Here is a 16,933-nt window from a genome sequence, read left to right as displayed (position 1 = left end):
TATAAAACCTTGAGAGTATTTGCTTAGGAAGTTTTCAATATTCAGAATTTTTGGAAGTGTCAATGAAGTATTGATGGGGTGGTCAATAATCTGGCCACCCAGTGTATTTTTATTGATTTCAGAGAGGGAGAGGGAGAGAGAGAGAGAAACATTAATGATGAGAGAGAATCATTGATTGGCTACCTCCTGGGGCTCGAGCCTGCAACCCGGGCATGTACCCTTGACTAGAATCAAACCCAGGACTCATCAGTCCGTAGGCTGACGACGTTCTAACCATTGAGCAACCGGCTAGGGCTAGGCTCAGGTTTTTATTTCATTATCTTTGACCAGCAACAGTCAATAGTTCTGGTAGCTATTTTTTAAAAAATTGGGTAATCTGGCCTTTGTGGACAAATGTTGACTTGAAATCTAGGGCACACTGTAGTTCCAGATCAATAGTGCCTAATTTCAGAGCCACCATAGACATTTTTTTGGAAACAAATTCAGTGAAGGAGAGTTCATGTACTGTTTCTGTAGTCTTTTTGTCACTCTCTGTACCAGCATGAGATATATCAGAACAAGGTCATTCCTTCCCCCCTCAACTCCCGCCTCAGTTACTCACTAGCTGATTTCTTTCTAAAACCTGCTTTTATATTCCTGAAAGAGTTCATTTTGTAATTAATTTAGATTATGTTGGTAATTTGTTACAGTAAAAATACCTTTTTTAGCTTCCCACCTCCCATTTTCATTTATTTTGTTAAATTTATCTTTATTGTTGAAAGCATTATATATGTCCCCTTTATTTCCTCATTGTCTCCCTCCACCCCTCACCCGTCCCTCCATTTTTAAAAGTACTTATATCCCAAATAACACATCTTCCAAACTGTTCACTAAAAGACCTTATTCATCATTCTGTCCTTTCAAAGATATTACATGTTTCTGACCTGATTTGAATCACCTTTTCCAAACAACGCATGAATGAGTGAATTAATGAATGAATGTGCTTTCACCGTTGGGCCTGTGTCTTGATTCTTTATTAAAGAAATGTTGCCTCATGGTAAAAACATAGGCAAGAGATGCTGCACAATGATGGCTTTTGCTTCCCAGAGACTTCCCTAGAAAGCCATGTTAGCTCTGAAATTGAGAGGAGAAAAAATGTCACAGCTGAGCAGCCAATCGTGAAATCTTTCAGGGAGCCACGATTATGATTATTAATGTCACCATGGTGGAACAGATGCATTTAAGTACCAGATTCAAAGCTGTTACGTTTAGTGACGCTGAGTGTTGTTTGGGGATGAAGGGAACAAAGTGTCTGCCCTTCAGCCAGCATTTTCTTGCTACTAAAGATTGATCATTTCGTAATTAAATCAGTCATCAAATTATCCAAAAGTTGACACTATCCAAAAACGGCTCTGGGCTGGTGCAGTTCCGTGCATCTGTAGTATATTATGTCATTAGTTTCTGAAATTCATTGCTGTGCATGTCAGAACCTTTTCCCTAGTCAAAAAGCCTGCAGCTTTTGTCACATAATCACCACCACAAAGATTGATGCTGTATTATATACAGCTAATGCTTAAAAAACTAAACTGAACTAAACATACAAAATACAAACTCTTAGTGTTTCTTTTACACTCTTCATTTTTCAGTATAGTCATTATTGACTCCTGTTTGGCGTTAGTTGATAATGTTTCAAAAAGCCAAGTGGTGAGTTTCTTTTACTTCAATATTTTTTTCCCAAGTTGAAGGATCTAGAACAACAAACTGGATTTTAGATTGAAAAATCGGGCCCTTCCGGGAGTTTTAAGTTTGCACATGGGCTGGGCAGTTTTGAGGGGAGAGGAAGGTCTCAATGAAATGTGAGTCAGTCTGTATCCATTGAAGAGCTATTTCTGAAATGTGGGTTTGGAGTCAGTGGTCCATGTGGGTGTGTTGTCACAGTTTATGACTAAACTTTGGTTATATGTTTCCCTGGAGCTTGGTGTGACTCACATTTAAAAAAAAAATTGATTCGAGAGAGAGAGGAAGGGAGAAAAAGAGAGAAACATCAATCTGCCTGTCTCTAGCACAAGCCCCTACTGGGAATCAAACCCGCAATCTGGGCATATGCCCAAGACCGGGAGTCGAACCTGCCACCTTCTGGTGTGTGGAACCATGCTCCAACCAACTGAGCCACACCAGCCAGGGCAGCGTGACTCACATTTTGACTGGTTCACACGCACATCCTTGTTTTGGTTGGCAAATGGAATGAGTTCAGAATAGAAAGATCAGTTAGTGGTTTCTGTTCCAGTGGTGCACCTAAAAATGCTCACGACTCGAAGGAAGTGTACAAACTCTAATTGCACTGAGTTGCAGTCATCCTGGCAAAGGCTCATGTCTGAAATACGGATTGTGGAGGAAGATCAAGTACTATAATGTTTGGGCCTGGCCTTAGCTTTTATGGACTTCCTATGAACTCCAGAGTAAGGCTAAGTATTTTCACTTCTAGTTTAGGACCATCAAACATTTGCTATAAAAACAGACGCACGTTCAAGGGAGCAGGTATGCTGATTTCTAGTGTGTGTGCCTTGCTAACAAGGGAAAATCTAATTTTACCTGGTAAAGGGGAGGCTAAAGATGCTGTTTTCAGTGGCAAGTCCATTCATAAATCAGTGGCTAAATTCTTTAGGCAAGCAAGAAGTAGATAGGCCCATTGGGAAGGATATGAACTCTTCCCTTGCTATGAATGTAATACTATACCGTATCACTAAATATGCCTGTGTTATCTCATATGTCTGTGCCCAGGATCTAGCTCATAGAGGTCCCTTTGCTGGCTTTTTGTCATCCTTCTCTTCATCTGTAATATTTTACACAATGCCATCTCGCCACCACAGAGTTGTATGAGGTTTTTATGAGGAAAGTTTACTGGACTGACTTTAGTTGGGAGAAAGTGAAAACAAGCCTAAAACTCTGTGGCCTACTTCCTTAATATAACTTGACGGTGTGACTGTAGTTGCATAAATAACGTCCCTGCCATCATTATCTTTTTCTGAAGATGCCGCTTCTCATAACAACACATAGTAGAGAATGTTGTTTTGCTTGAAGCGGAATTTGAAGAGTGGAATGAGCGTGTAGGTCCTCATCTAAAGGAACCATGGGAAGTGAGTAGTGGGAGGAAGGAAAACAGGGACAACTCAGAGGAAACACGCGGGCCGAGCCTCTGAGTCTGCCAGCATGATTTGTGTGAAGTCACCTGGGACTCCGTGTTTTTCTCAGGATCAGCTGCTTGGATGCTTCTGTAACACGTCCACATTCTTCCGGCCTCCACTCCCATCAGCGGGTGCCCAAGAGGGCTTTCAAACACAGACTTAAGGCTCTTTTATTGCTTTTCTCTTTGCAGGTACCTTGAGTCGCTAGGACAGCGGTTCTCAACCTGTGGGTCGCGACCCCTTTCGCGGTCGAACGACCCTTTCACAGGGGTCGCCTAAGACCATCCTGCATATCAGATATTTACATGACGATTCATAACGGTAGCAACATTACAGCTATGAAGTAGCAACGAAAATAATTTTATGGTTGGGGATCACCACAACATGAGGAACTGTGTTTAAAGGGCCAGAAGGTTGAGAACCACTGTCCTAGGATGACTTGTGCTCTACATCACGGTGGGACACACACAGCTAGATGCCCAACCAATGTCCATGCCACCCACTTCTTCCCTATAGCTGAACCCATTTTGTTTAATTTGGCACCATGGCTAGTTAGAAAAAGCAACAAACTTGATTTCCCAGAATCCCTTGCAGTTGGAGATTGTCTAGGACATAGCCCTGGCCAATGAGATGTAAGTAACTGGGTGGGACTCCCCCACAAAGCTCTTATAATGGGGTGGACACTATGTGCTCACAGGCTAGGCATTTTGCTCTTTGTCCTTCTTTCTCCCAGGAACATGGATGCTGTTTTCTAAGTGGAGAACCTTCTTGTGACTAAAGGCAAGAACTTGGAGGGGTGAGCAGGGTGGGAAGCTAAAGGCATTCTGGAACTGCTGCACCAGATCTCTTCTGCCATCTCTTGACTTTTTGTGAGGAAAAGAAAATTTGGTTAATCCACCCAAGTTAGATCTGTTACTTGCAGCCAAATGTGATTTTAACCAAGTTTAAATGTTAGTAATAATTTATCTTTTCTCTAAAAATTAAAAGGCAGCATTCTCTGTGTGACAGAAAAATAAGGGGGTTGGCTGGTTTGGCTCAGTGGATAGAGCGTCACCCTGTGGACTGAAGGGTGCCAGGTTGGATTCCGGTCAAGGGCACATGCCTGGGCTGCGGGATCGATTCCCAGTAGGGGGCATGCAGGAGGCAGCCTATCAGTGATTCTCTCTCATCATTGATGTTTCTATCTCTTCCTGTCCCTTCCTCTCTGAAATCAATAAAAATATATTTAAAAAAGGGGGGGGGGTTAGATTTTGCTTTACAGACTCTCTACACTTGAATCCTGCTTTGCTATTCATTACAGTCTAATATTGGCAAGTAATTCAGCTTCTTTGGGCCTCCGTTTTCCCATCTGTGAAATGGTGGTACTGATATTTATCGCATAGAATTTTTGTCAGTATTAAAAGTAAATAGAAATTTTTAATAACAATAATGGCACATTTGTCACATAGATTTTCAACACATGGTGGCAATTATTACTGAAGGAGAGTGTAGTGGGGAGCCTGAAGAAGGGGAAGCAAGTAATTCAACTTCTAGTAGGTTCTCAGTAAACATACTGAATGGCTGAATGGTAGATTAGCTTTAGAGCTGCAATGACTCGATTCGCCCCCATCTACTCGCCATTTATTTTAACGCCCATCTCTTACCCTCAGTCTTACCTGCCTGGACCAGAATACTTGGAGCTCTTCTGTTCTTCAACTTTGGTTGAAAAAAACAAAGGATATCCTTATGAAAAATGTATTAACTGTAGCATAGGCATGAAGGGAGAGGGCTCCAGAGTCGGACAAATGTAGATTAGAGTCCCTGGTCCTTACTAGCTGTGTGATTCTATCTTCTGTAAAATTGGAATAATTGGGTGGTTATTAATAAATATGCTAACATACCAGTATACGAAGCTCTTAATAGCTTTTTTCCCGGCACAGAATGAGCACTGGATTGATGGCAGATGTTATTTCATTAAACACTTGTTAAGCAATTCTTGGCCTTGGTGTGAGGTCCTCTTGGGTGCGTAAGGGCAAATAAAAGATGCTCTTTACCCTTAAGAATATTCATATGCAGGAGATGGGCGTAGGAAGGGGATGGCCCTCTTCATATATAACTGTAACATAAAACAGGTTTAAAATACTATGTAGCTGTTAAAAAGTTGAGAAAATATACTGATTTATACAGATGTCTGTGATATATATTTTAAGAAAAAGAGGCCCTGGGCAGGCATGTGCGGGAGGCAACCAATTGATGTGTTTCTCTCACATCAATGTTTCTCTGTCTCTGTCCCTCCTCGTCCCTTCCACTCTCTCTAAAGATCAATGGAAAAATATCCTCGGGTGAGGACTAACAACAACAACAACAAATACAGATAAGGAATCTGAGGCACAGACAGGCTCATTGAGTTTCCCACTGTGTGTGCTGGACTCAGGATTTAAGTGCAGGTACAGCCTTTAGGGTCAGTATCCTCAACCTCTTTATATTTCTGCCTCTGGCTTAGTTTTGTACTTGATGTGTTAAATGCTATTAAGAACTGCTAGTTGATCTTACCTCACATGAAGACATTAAGCAGAAATTTAGAAATTTAGGTTTGGAGTTTAGGCAAAACCCTGGATTGATGGATCATCTCCATAGGGCTGTTACATAAAGACTGAGAGGAGATGAACTTGCCGAAGAAGCGGGTGTAGACTAAAAGAGAAGGAAGTATAGCAGGTCTTCAAATAACATTGTTTTGTTATAACTTTGATGAGGAAAAACAAATGGTTTCTGGCAGGAACCACTGTCTGTGTAGAGTTTGCCTGTTCTCCCCATGTCTGTGTGGGTTTTCTCCAGTCCTCCGGTTTCCTCCCTCATCCCAAAGATGCCCCATTCTCAACGAGTGTAGGTGTGGGGGTGAGTGCACCCTGCGATGGAAGGGCGTGCTGTCCAGGGTTGGTGCCTGCCTGGTGCCCTGAGGGGCCGGGATAGGCTCCAACCAACAGCAACCCTGAACTGGAATAAATGGAATCATCATCTTAATTTTATTAATCTTTTAAAAATGTATGTATAGCTCATTTATTTCAACATGTAGTATTAGAATTGTTTTGGGTCTTACTTAGTTTTTGTGATCAGAAATAAGCTATAGAACTTAACTCTATTTATATCGAGTAGTCTACAATAAAACTATTTCCTTATATTTCATACTGCCCAAAGTTGCAGTTTCCAAGTACCCGATGAGGATGGTAAGTGAGGACTCTGTGCATAGCCTTTAGGGAACTCTTGACAGTTAGACATGGTCAGGCCCAAGAGAAGTTCGGTAGAGCAGGCACGCCGGAGGAGCAGAGGATGATGGTGGCAAAGGGAAGCACACTCAGCCGAGGTGGGTGGTCAGCGCCATCCCCTGCTGACCCATTTTGAGGTCGGCTCTGAGAAACTGCCCCCGTCCAGCTGCCAGACCATTTGTGAACTTGGAGAGCAGTTTCACTAGCACAATAGAGATGAAATCCAGAGTGCAAAAAATTTTTTTTAAAATATATTTTTATTGATTTCAGAGAGAAAGGGAGAGGGAGAGAGAGAGATAGAAACATCAACAATGAGAGAGAATCATTGATTGTCTGCCTCCTGCACTCCCCACACTGGGAATCAAACCTGCAACCTGGGCATGTGTCCTTGACCAGAGTTGAACCTGGGACCCTTCCGTCCGCAGGCTGATGCTTTATCCACTGAGCCAAAGCGGGTAGGGGCAAAGTGCAAAAATTTGAGAAATACATGGGAGGCGATGAGTTGCAGGTGGCCTGGTTAGCCCAGCCTTTCAAGGAATTGAACAAGGAGAGGCAGGCTGTGATAACCTGGGTTTGAGGAAGGTACAGGTAGACAGGGTGATATCAAAGAAGCAAAAGAGAGGTGAGAGGTGAGAATGGGCATAAAGGGATAGATTCCAAATCAAGTGTAGAATGGCAGATTCACCTTGAAATCCACAAGAACCGGCTTCGGATGGGATAGAAGAAAGGATCGGGGAAAATAGGAAAAAAAATGTGATTGGAAGAGATAAGTTGAGAAAGTTCACCCCAGGCAATCTTCACTTTTTTTTCAGTCTAATGGGAGGCAGTGAAATGAAGTTTATAGACAAGTAGCGCAGGCTCCTGAGAGGCTGGCCCTCCGGGTTATTGGTAGGGAGGAAGAATTCGAAAGAATGACAGTGTCTCATCAAAACAACACAAACTGACACATTTGCCAGGATGTGTCTCCCGGCAGAAAATTAATGTGTTCAACTGAAAAGCAGTGGTATAGAAAAGAAGAGGAGAATGAAATGAGACAAAGGAAAACTTGACTGTTTAAAGGAGGAATTTTTAGCCACCCAGACTTAATGGTTTGCAGAACCACTGCCCAGGGAGAACCTAAGCGCTCTGAGTGCTGAGAAACAGCCTGGTTCTGGAACCACAGCCTGGGTTTGGTTAAAACCGAACCACCAAAGCACCGGGGACATTTTAAGGAAGGGAGTTGTCAGTGGAGAGGCCTTAGCATTAGATGCTGCTCCTTTGGTCTTCAGTTTAACTAATTATTTCAAGAGAGATCATTGGGTTGCAGTGTTTCAGCAGATTTGCTGTTGTAATGACATTAGAGGGATGGGGGAAAAGGACTGAAGCGATTCAGTAATTAACAGCATGGTACTAAAAATCAGTTCCTCTCCATCAATCCATTGGCACGTCCCTTGGGGTTGCTTAAAAAGACTTCAGTGAAAACTTATCTAAGTGTGTGTAGCATATTTAGATAGGCATCATATTCTTGAGTTAAATGATTCTCCGTGGGGCCATCATCGGAATTGTGGAGCCCAGTATGAAATGAAAATGTATGGCATCTTCCTTAAAAAGCTTTGGCTGGGTGCTCAGTTGGTTTGGAGTGTTGTCCCGATGTACGCAAGGTTGTGGGTTTGATCCCCGGTCAGGGCACATACAAGAGGCAACCAATGAATGCATAAATGGGTGGATGTTTCTCTCTCTCATCCATAAATACATTTTTAAAAAGTGCTGTTAAAGGTACTAACATAAAAAGCTTTTCCTTTTTTGTCTACAGCAGTGATTCTCAACCTTCTGGCCCTTTAAATACAGTTCCTCATGTTGTGACCCAACCATAAAATTATTTTCGTTGCTACTTCATAACTGTAATGTTGCTTCTGTTATGAATCATAATGTAAATATCTGATACGCAGGATGGTCTTAGGCGACCCTGTGAAAGGGTCGTTCGACCGCCAAAGGGGTCGCGACCCACAGGTTGAGAACCGCTGGTCAACAGTCTCCCTCTTGACTCATCCTGGTGTTTACTTGCTACTTAATATCATTGTAAGAGAAGAAAAAGTAAAATTACTAGCATGGATTTTACTGTTCATCTTTATATTGTGCAATGCCAGTTATAAATTCAAAATAAGAGCTTTTAAAGTGTATGCAGAATTACTGAAATCACACACTTTCTATTTTATTGCATATGTATATTGTTCTTACCAAAACAGTAGAAACACTGCACAAAACTCACTACTTTTATTTTACTTCTTGATTTGTGCATTTATCAACCTTTGGTTTACAGAAAGAAAGGCTGTAGTAAAGGACTGAAAGGGAAAAGGACTATGGATTTTTCTATCTTTCAGTTTCCTTCTATGCCATCATTGTCAGCGTAAGTGGGTGGCTAATACAGGGAGGTGATGGGAGTAAGAGAGGATGTGATAGGAATCCTTGGTTGTGTTTCTTAGAAAGACATTGCTTTGAATGGAAAGCATGGCTTCTTGGAGCTGTCAGCACCCACCCATCTGCTCACTCAGTGTTTGTGACACACTGTGAACTAGTTTTGCTGAACTTCCATGCATCCTGAATCCACAGAAATCCCGTGCTCATCGGGCATTCCCAACACTATGTATGAATGGGGTGGCATGGAATCGTGTGGCCACACACATTGAATGGGTTCTCCTCTGCTCACACACACGCTCCCTTGGTCCGTCAGACCTCATTCACAAACACAAGTTCAACGTTACAGTTATTAAGAACCTCAAGACGTTGACAGCAGAGCATTAAACCAACCGTGGAGCCTTTCTGAACGTAGGGTTCTGTGTGACCTCAAAGGTCACAAATCCATGAAGGCAGCCCTGTTCTCAGAAGTCAAAGAGGTCACTTTAAGCCTGAGTTTCCCTCCTGTCTTAAAGACTCACCTTCATTACCAAGTTTTTGATGGGCAGGTTTCTGCTTGGGATCCTTGGCCATCAGCGGTGTCATTTTTGCCTTTCAGATTTATTATTAATAACTCTCATTGCCTCTACCATTCTCCGGTTCACATCCCTGTCATCTCTGACATACACCCTGTAGCTGTCTTCACCCTGGACCCCTGCAGACTTGTTTCTGCACCTCATAGCCTGACAAATCTTTCCTCTGGGATGAGTTTTGATCTTCTGTAGGCCATAGCTTACAGCAGACTTCTCATATTGATGGTCCTGGTATAGAGACTGCATGGACACCGGTTTGGTTTGACCTACACAATACCAGTATGTATTTTAAGAAATTAAAGCCAATACTTAAAGTTTGGGAGATTTCACCTATTGAAATTCAGATTTTACAGAGAGAAGACTTGGCTACTCTGGGCTCTTGTTTTGCTGGGCTGGTGCCCTAGAGAACCCATGGATTTGGGGAGGAAGATAATTTGGGTTTGCTTTTAGGGCAGACTGTGGTCTGGCAAAATCATCACTTTCACTTATGTAAATGTAAAGCAAGTTTCTGAGGGAGTGCCATGAAGCAATTGGGAATGCTGATCTGTTATCTGAGAAATGAAGTTCTCCACCTTCATCATATAAGTTGATAGATGCTTTGTAGCAGCCCTGGGTTGCTTTCTTAGGAGAAATATTTCTAGCCAGTGTCACCATTGGTCACCTTGAGGTCACTTTTTGACCTCTTCTGATCTTGACCACTTTCTCCAAGCTTGTCTTCCCCTGTCCCTCATGCTCAGACCAGGCGCTGCACCCCAGAGCGCTTTCGGCCCTCCCAACCTTTCTGCCTTTCCTGTTGCTCTTCTCTTTGCTCAAACCCCCTTCTCTCCAGGCCCACTGAAAGCAGCCCAGGAAACCTTTGCTAAGAGCCTCCGTCAGAGCCCAGCCCGCGAACTCTGCTGGACATAGGTGATGAAACTTTTAGGTTTTTAAATGCTCAAGGACCAAGAGGGTGCTGAGTCCAGGCTGTGTTCTAAGGTTCCTTCCAGCCCAGTGACTCTGAGCTGCTGTGGTTCTTCCAATGCCTGTGCCTATTTATTGCCACACCTTTGGTATGTAGTTGGTTTTTGAAGTTGTACTTTGTGAAAGGAACTTCGCTTGCACTGTCTCGGTTAATTATGAGGGCAGCGCTAGCATTATCTCCATTTTACAGATGAGGAAGTGGAGTTTTCTCCAAAACTGACACTCCAAATGGATTATCTGTGGTTGTGTCTTATTTCTCCAAATAGATCATATACTTGTTGAAAGCCATGACTGCGCCTCTCTTGCTGGGCCCTGTTACCCAGCGGGGACTCAATAATGTTTATGTGATGATGAGAATAATGGTTCACTCGACCAATATGTATTGAGGCCTAGATGAGGTTCCGTGGGGATACAAGTTGAAAAGATGGGTGTGTATCAGTTATACGATAAGATGTGCTTCCACCTGTGCACAATTACAATATAGAGTTCTGGATCTTGCCGGTTTGGAGTTAGATGGGCCTATAGCTATGCCTCAGTTTCTTCTTTTGTAAAGTGGGGCCAATAATAGTACGTATTTTATATCATGTTTTTAATCAGGGTGACTTTACCCTGGAGGAGTCATTTGGCAGTGTCAGGAAATATTGTGTGTGTCATAACTAGGGTGGAGGGAGTACTGACATTTAGTGGGTAGGGTCCAGGGATGCTGCTAAATACCTTATAACGCATGGACAGCCCCTATAACAAAGCATTACCCAGCCCCAAATGTCAATGGTGCCAAAGTTGAGAAGCCCTGCCTGGTAGGGTTATGAAGATGAAGCAAGATAATGAATGCAGCGAGTTTGGCCTGGTTAACTGTTACTCTGAGAAAACCATCCCAAAGATTGCAAAATCAGCTTTCAAGACGGGGGACGCCCAAAGGCTTAATTTCAGCAGCGTTTGTGATACTTGCCAGGGAAGAGCCCTACGTTCAGGATTTCATGCTCTCCTGTTTAGAAGTGGTGACAAGACTCACTGAAGATTGTTAGAGTGTTACACTATGTACTAACATGAGCTGGCGTGGGTTTATCAGAGCTGTAAAAACAATCATTAATTTTTAGGGTGTTTCTGGTAAACTTCCTGCTTGCTTAACTAGTTTGTTCGGTGGAGATAATTTTGGTGTGTGCATTTAAATCCTCTTCTGATGGAGGATGTTTTAGGTAGTGAATTTCCAAGTTGTGTTTTGGTAAGTGGGGCGTGAAAAGTGTTTGTTTTCACATCAAGAAACCTAATGTTTTTCTAGCCCTGGGTTTAAGACAAAGGTACCTTTCCCCTTGTTTACTGCCACGCCTGCCTCTTGCACAGTGTTTTGGTGTTTGTGGGAGTGGTGTGGAGAGCTGTTGGATTTCCATCTATTGTTTATTGTAGATTTGCAGTTGAGATTGTTACGTAAATTTTTTTGCAATTATAAAAGTAATATATGCACCACTTGGAAGATTTGAGCAGTAGAGAAAAAAACATAAAGATACAGTTAAAAAAGAAAGTCGTCAGTAACCCTACCACACAAAGGTACAACTACTGTGCGTGTGCTTCCTTTCATTTCTTTCATTCAAATATTTTTCCCCTATTTTAAAAAATATTTCAATTGATTTTTTAGAGAGATAGGAAGGGAGAGAGCGGACATGGATCAGCTGTCTCCTGCACGCCCCCTACTGGGATGGAGCCTGAAACCCAGGCATGTGCTCTGACCAGGAATCTAACCAGCAACTCCTTGGTACATGGGACCAACTGAGCCATACCCACCTGGGCTTTTCCCCCCATTTGAAATATTCTGAGCATATGATTTTTGTGTTCTACTTTTTTAGTTAACATCTTTTATTTGCCTTTCCCCACACTATTAAAATGTCTGTAAATATTGTTTCTAAGAACTGTAAAATATTCCATTTATATTTGCTTCATGATTTATTCAATCCCATTGTTACCAGACAGAGACCTGGTCCTGAGCAGGTCTGCCCAGGGCTGGCCTGTCGTGTTTGGGTTCTTGGACTTCGTGCAGGAAAGATGTCGCAACATGAGTCCAGGTGATTTTGAGAGGATGTTGATTAAAGCTGAGGACACTGAAACAAGGAAGGGCCTAGGATAGAAGAAGCAACAGGAGAACCTAGGCGGGGCTCAGTGGAGAGTCAGAGAAAAGGGGGCCTTGGAGACAGGTTCAGGGGGTGAGCCCAGGATGAGCTGCTGCTGCCTATTGCTCTCCAGGTTGTAAGTCTCAAGGATGCTTAGAGTTTAGGAAATGCATGTGTGGGGGGAAGGGGGAGGAGGATATACTCCTTTGAGGATGCTGGGTCCTTTATTTTGAGGGTTTTTATTTTTTTAAAAATATATTTTATTGATTTTTTTGCAGAGAGGAAGGGAGAGGGATAGAGAGTTAGAAACATCAATGAGAGAGAAACATCGATTAGCTGCCTCCTGCACATTCCCTACTGGGTATGTGCCCACAACCAAGGTACAGGCCCTTGACCGGAATCAAACCTGGAACCCTTGAGTCTGTAGGCCGACCCTCTATTCACTGAGTCAAACCGGTTAGGGCTATTTTGAAGGTTTTTAAAAGCTTTGCATTTAGGGGAGGTTTCAGCAGAAGATTAATCAGTTTTCCATGGCAAGGGATCATTTGTCATGGGAGCTGGTCCTGACATCTCTTCTCCCACTTACTTGGTTTTGCTGATTTTCTGGGTCTGGAGCTGAAATACAACTGCGGCCTAGATGTTATCTCCAAGGAGGGAAGGTCAGGGGGTCTAAACCGCATGACCAGCGAAGTGCCAGGGGAAGAAAGGCAACCTAGGGGTGAGGCCCAGCGCTAGTTTTGCTCATAGCTAAGCACCTGGGGCCTTCCGCCCTGGTGACCTTTTGTATGTGGCTGTAAATTGCTCAGCCAGTTTGTTCAGCTATGGGTCTCATTTTCTCCATTCCACTTGCCAAGCAATTTTTCTAGCTTGCTATCCCGCCTCACCATTGTAGAGCAGACAGCCTGTTTGGAATTGTTGATGAGTATCTTTATGCAGTCAGCATTTTCTGTATTTCAGAATGTTCTGATCTTTACAATGCATGATCAGAAGTAGAACCAAAGGATGTGGACACGTATGGATATCTCAATCGTTACTGCTGTTAGTTGCCAAACGTTTCTATTAACTTTTGCTGCCTTTAGCAGAGCGATATTTTCATTTTAATAATATATGATAATTTTCTAGGAGTATTTTGTTTTCCTTTTTTATTTCATATTAATGAGATCAAAAATGTTTATATGACTACTGGCTATATTTCCTGTTCTTAACAAACTGTTCATGTACTTTGTCTATTTTATCTATTGGATATTAGTAGTTTTCTTGTCATAAACTCTAGTTTATCATATTTCACTTAATTAACCTTCATAGTTACTGCCAACATTTTCACCTAGTTGTTTTTTTCTGACTTTTTGTTTGTCTTTTAATTTTGTTTTTAGTCATATAAAAGTTTAAAAATTGTAGGTAGTCAAATCTATTGGTTTCCTTTTCCACTTGAGGTCTTCAACTTTGCCTATACTGAAATGAACCCTTTCTGCTCTGGAAGTCACTATACTGTGCCATCTGTGTTTATTAAAACCCAATCCCCAAATGACCACTATAGAGTTTCCTAATGAGGATAAATGGACCTCAAGTGCTTATTCTAATATGGCCACCCATTATATCCCATGGAAAACCGTGTGTGTGTGTGTGTGTGTGTGTGTGTGTGTGTGTGTGTGTATGTGTGTGAGAGAGAGAGAGAATGAGAAATTGAGAGAGAGAGAGAGAGAAAGAGAGAGAGAACGAGAAATCGATGTGGACCAAGGCTCCTTTGGTTTGGTTTTGAATTTACTTTTGCTCAGGGTGGAAATGAGTTTCCTGAAGGCAGGGAGCTTCCATAGATTCTGTGGCTGTGCCTGGCAGAGTTGGCCCACAGCAATTTTTTTGTTTAGTGCATGAGAAGACAAAGTCCCCTTCACTCCTCGCTCCCTAAGTTTTGTTCTCTTGGGCTCCAGGCTCTGCCTTGCTCAGCCTCCTCAAGGCAACTCCCTGTCCTGTGGGCAGACTCAGAACAGCAACCCATAGCCCTGTTACAGTCCTCCAGCTGCATTAGCCAAGAAGAGGGAGGTAACAATAACAACTAGTGTTGATCTATTTTGCAAAGCCCATTCACTGGGGCCTTTTTATATGCTTCTCAACTCAATCTTATGAGATTAAATTCTACTAGTATTTTCATCTCCATTCATTTGGAGGAAACTACCACACAGTAGAAACATAATAAACATGGAGAGCATCTGACTCAAGACCTGATCCTCTCTACTTATGAAACAATTCTATCATTGTAATTTCTTGGTGGTGCTGTTGGGACAGAGGGTAGTAGCAACTATTTTAAGTTTTAGAGTCAGACATATCTTGGGTGGAATCCAAGCACGGTCATGTCTTAACATTGCGACTTTATTACTCACCCAACCTGAGCCTCAGTTTTCTCACCTGTAAGAGGGGAACAATGTCTACCTTGTAGGAATACTAGAAAGATTAAATTAAGATAATACAGTCAAGCCTGACTAGCGTGGCTTAGTGGTTGAGCATAGACCTTTGAATCAGGAGGTCATGGTTAGATTCCCAGTCAAGGCACATGACCTAGTTGTGGGCTCGATGCCCAGTGTGGGGTGTGCAGGAGGCAGCCAATCAATGATTCTCTCTCATCATTGATGATTCTGTTTCTCTCTCCCTCTCCCTTCCTCTCTGAAATCAGTATAGATATATTTTTTAAAAAGATAATCCATTCAAGATGCTGAGCACAGTACCTGGCTCATTCAGTGTAGGAGCTCAATAACGATTGTTTCCCATCTCAAAGTTAAAAATGCTGCTGTTGTTTTTTGTTTAAAAATTTTAGGATAACTGGTAAACCTGTTCAGTCTTGTCAACTTTTAGTAAACATTATGGGTATTTAAGTGCAAGAAACTTGTTTTTTAATCTGACCTCCTTATTTTTCTGTTCAGTAGTTTTTTTTTTGTTGTTTTTTTTCCCTGTTAAGGATGTCACCTGATTTTCTGAAATCCTTCTACTAGGGAAATTTCATGATGAATCCCCAGCTTAGGACTCTTCTCACAGCCAAAATAAGACATGAATTGTCTATGTGTTTGTGTAAAAAGCAGAGACAGCTTTTTGGAATGGCAGCAACTCAGTCATCCTTTTACAGTAGGGGTGGGGAACCTTTCTTCTGCCAAGGGCCATTTGGATATTTATAACATCATTGATGGGCCATACAAAATTATCAATGTAAAAATCAGCCTGCTACTAGTATATTTGGTCAAACACTTAATTAAGTCACCCCTAATGCCTTGGCAGAGCCAGACCAAATGGTTTCTCACGCCCTATACAGCCCGCAGGCCGGACTTCCCCACCCCTGCTTTACTGTAGGCAAGATTTTGGCATCATTCATGGAGCTGTTACTTGTCCATGTATAATAAGAATTCAGGCAATAAATAGAGCAGTCCTTAAAAGAAAGAAAAAAAGGCTGTAGAAAATCATGAGAGAAGACAAGCGTTAAAAAACTCAGGAGAAAAGTTGTTGAGTAAATCTTCATTTTTTATGCCACATATAAGTTGGGTTAGATTTTATTGGCTTTATGCTAGATCTTGATAACCACATAAAGAGAACTGTATGTTTGCTTAGACTTTTTCATTTTAATAAATTGAGCCAAGTAATTATAAGTGTTGTTTTCTTCGAATTATAATGTAATCCAAATGCAGTCTTTTTTCTATGGAGTTACAGATAACACGCTTTGAGAATCTTCTTCGGAATATGTCTTGGAATTTCTTTCTTTCTTTCTTTTTTTTGTCCCTGAAGACAAAGTTGCATTTTCAACTGTACATCATCTTTTATTGGAATGTGGGAAAGGTTAACGTGTAGGGTTAATAACTAAACTTCTATCTCCTATTCTGGGAAATTTAGATCTGTCGTCCTATGGTTTTTCCACCCTCCACACCCCACTCTCCCACCTGGTAGGAATAAAAAGGTAAGAATGGGAAAGCCTTTTTAAATATAATTTATATAAATTCATGAATTAGTTGGGTTTTTATATAATGCATGCCATATTTGGATATACTTTGCATAAAACATGGATACAGTTAAGTATCAGTGATTAAGTGAAATTTGCATGGTTTTTAAGTTACCTCTTAGGTCTAGAGTTCAAGGATCAAAGTGAGTGAACTGTTGGCCAAATCTTGTGACTATTGCAAATTGAGCATCGGGCATTATAAAATGCCACACCCAGTTTTAATGGTCAGTGGACACTTGTTTTCCTAAAATTCCAGGCCTATCATTTAATTTCTTAATTTGCAGCCAAAGTCTCCACTAAGGGCAGAGGTGGTAGTGGTGATAATGGTAAAGAGAGTGTGGAAGAATAAAGTTGGTGCTGACTCGACTATTGATTTACAGGATACAAAGGACTAAAGACTATGCCTTGTGATCCTGAGATAACAGCCCAGTTGAGCAGCCCTGTGCTGATCACTTCAGCCAAATCATGTTGGCAACAGCCCTTTGAAACAAAGCCTAAGAACCCAGCAAGTTTTCCTGGGCAT

The 16,933-nt window shown here is 41.9% G+C and overlaps 1 long non-coding RNA gene across 1 annotated transcript in view; it reads left to right on the top strand.

Annotated features, from left to right (window-relative positions):
* Positions 1 to 16,016, top strand: part of LOC107182315 — an 18,484-nt gene extending 2,468 nt beyond the window's left edge. The window contains exons 2-3 of the long non-coding RNA XR_001513045.1: positions 1,778 to 1,783; positions 16,006 to 16,016. This is a non-coding gene — a long non-coding RNA (uncharacterized LOC107182315). The remainder of the gene's footprint in view (positions 1 to 1,777; positions 1,784 to 16,005) is intronic.
* The last annotated feature ends 917 nt before the right edge of the window (positions 16,017 to 16,933 follow it).

The sequence above is a fragment of the Myotis davidii genome, unplaced genomic scaffold, assembly GCF_000327345.1.
Source record: "Myotis davidii unplaced genomic scaffold, ASM32734v1 scaffold535, whole genome shotgun sequence".
NCBI classification, from domain to species: domain Eukaryota; kingdom Metazoa; phylum Chordata; class Mammalia; order Chiroptera; family Vespertilionidae; genus Myotis; species Myotis davidii.
Note: the sequence above shows the minus strand (reverse complement) of the source record. Positions and strands in the feature narration are given on the sequence as shown.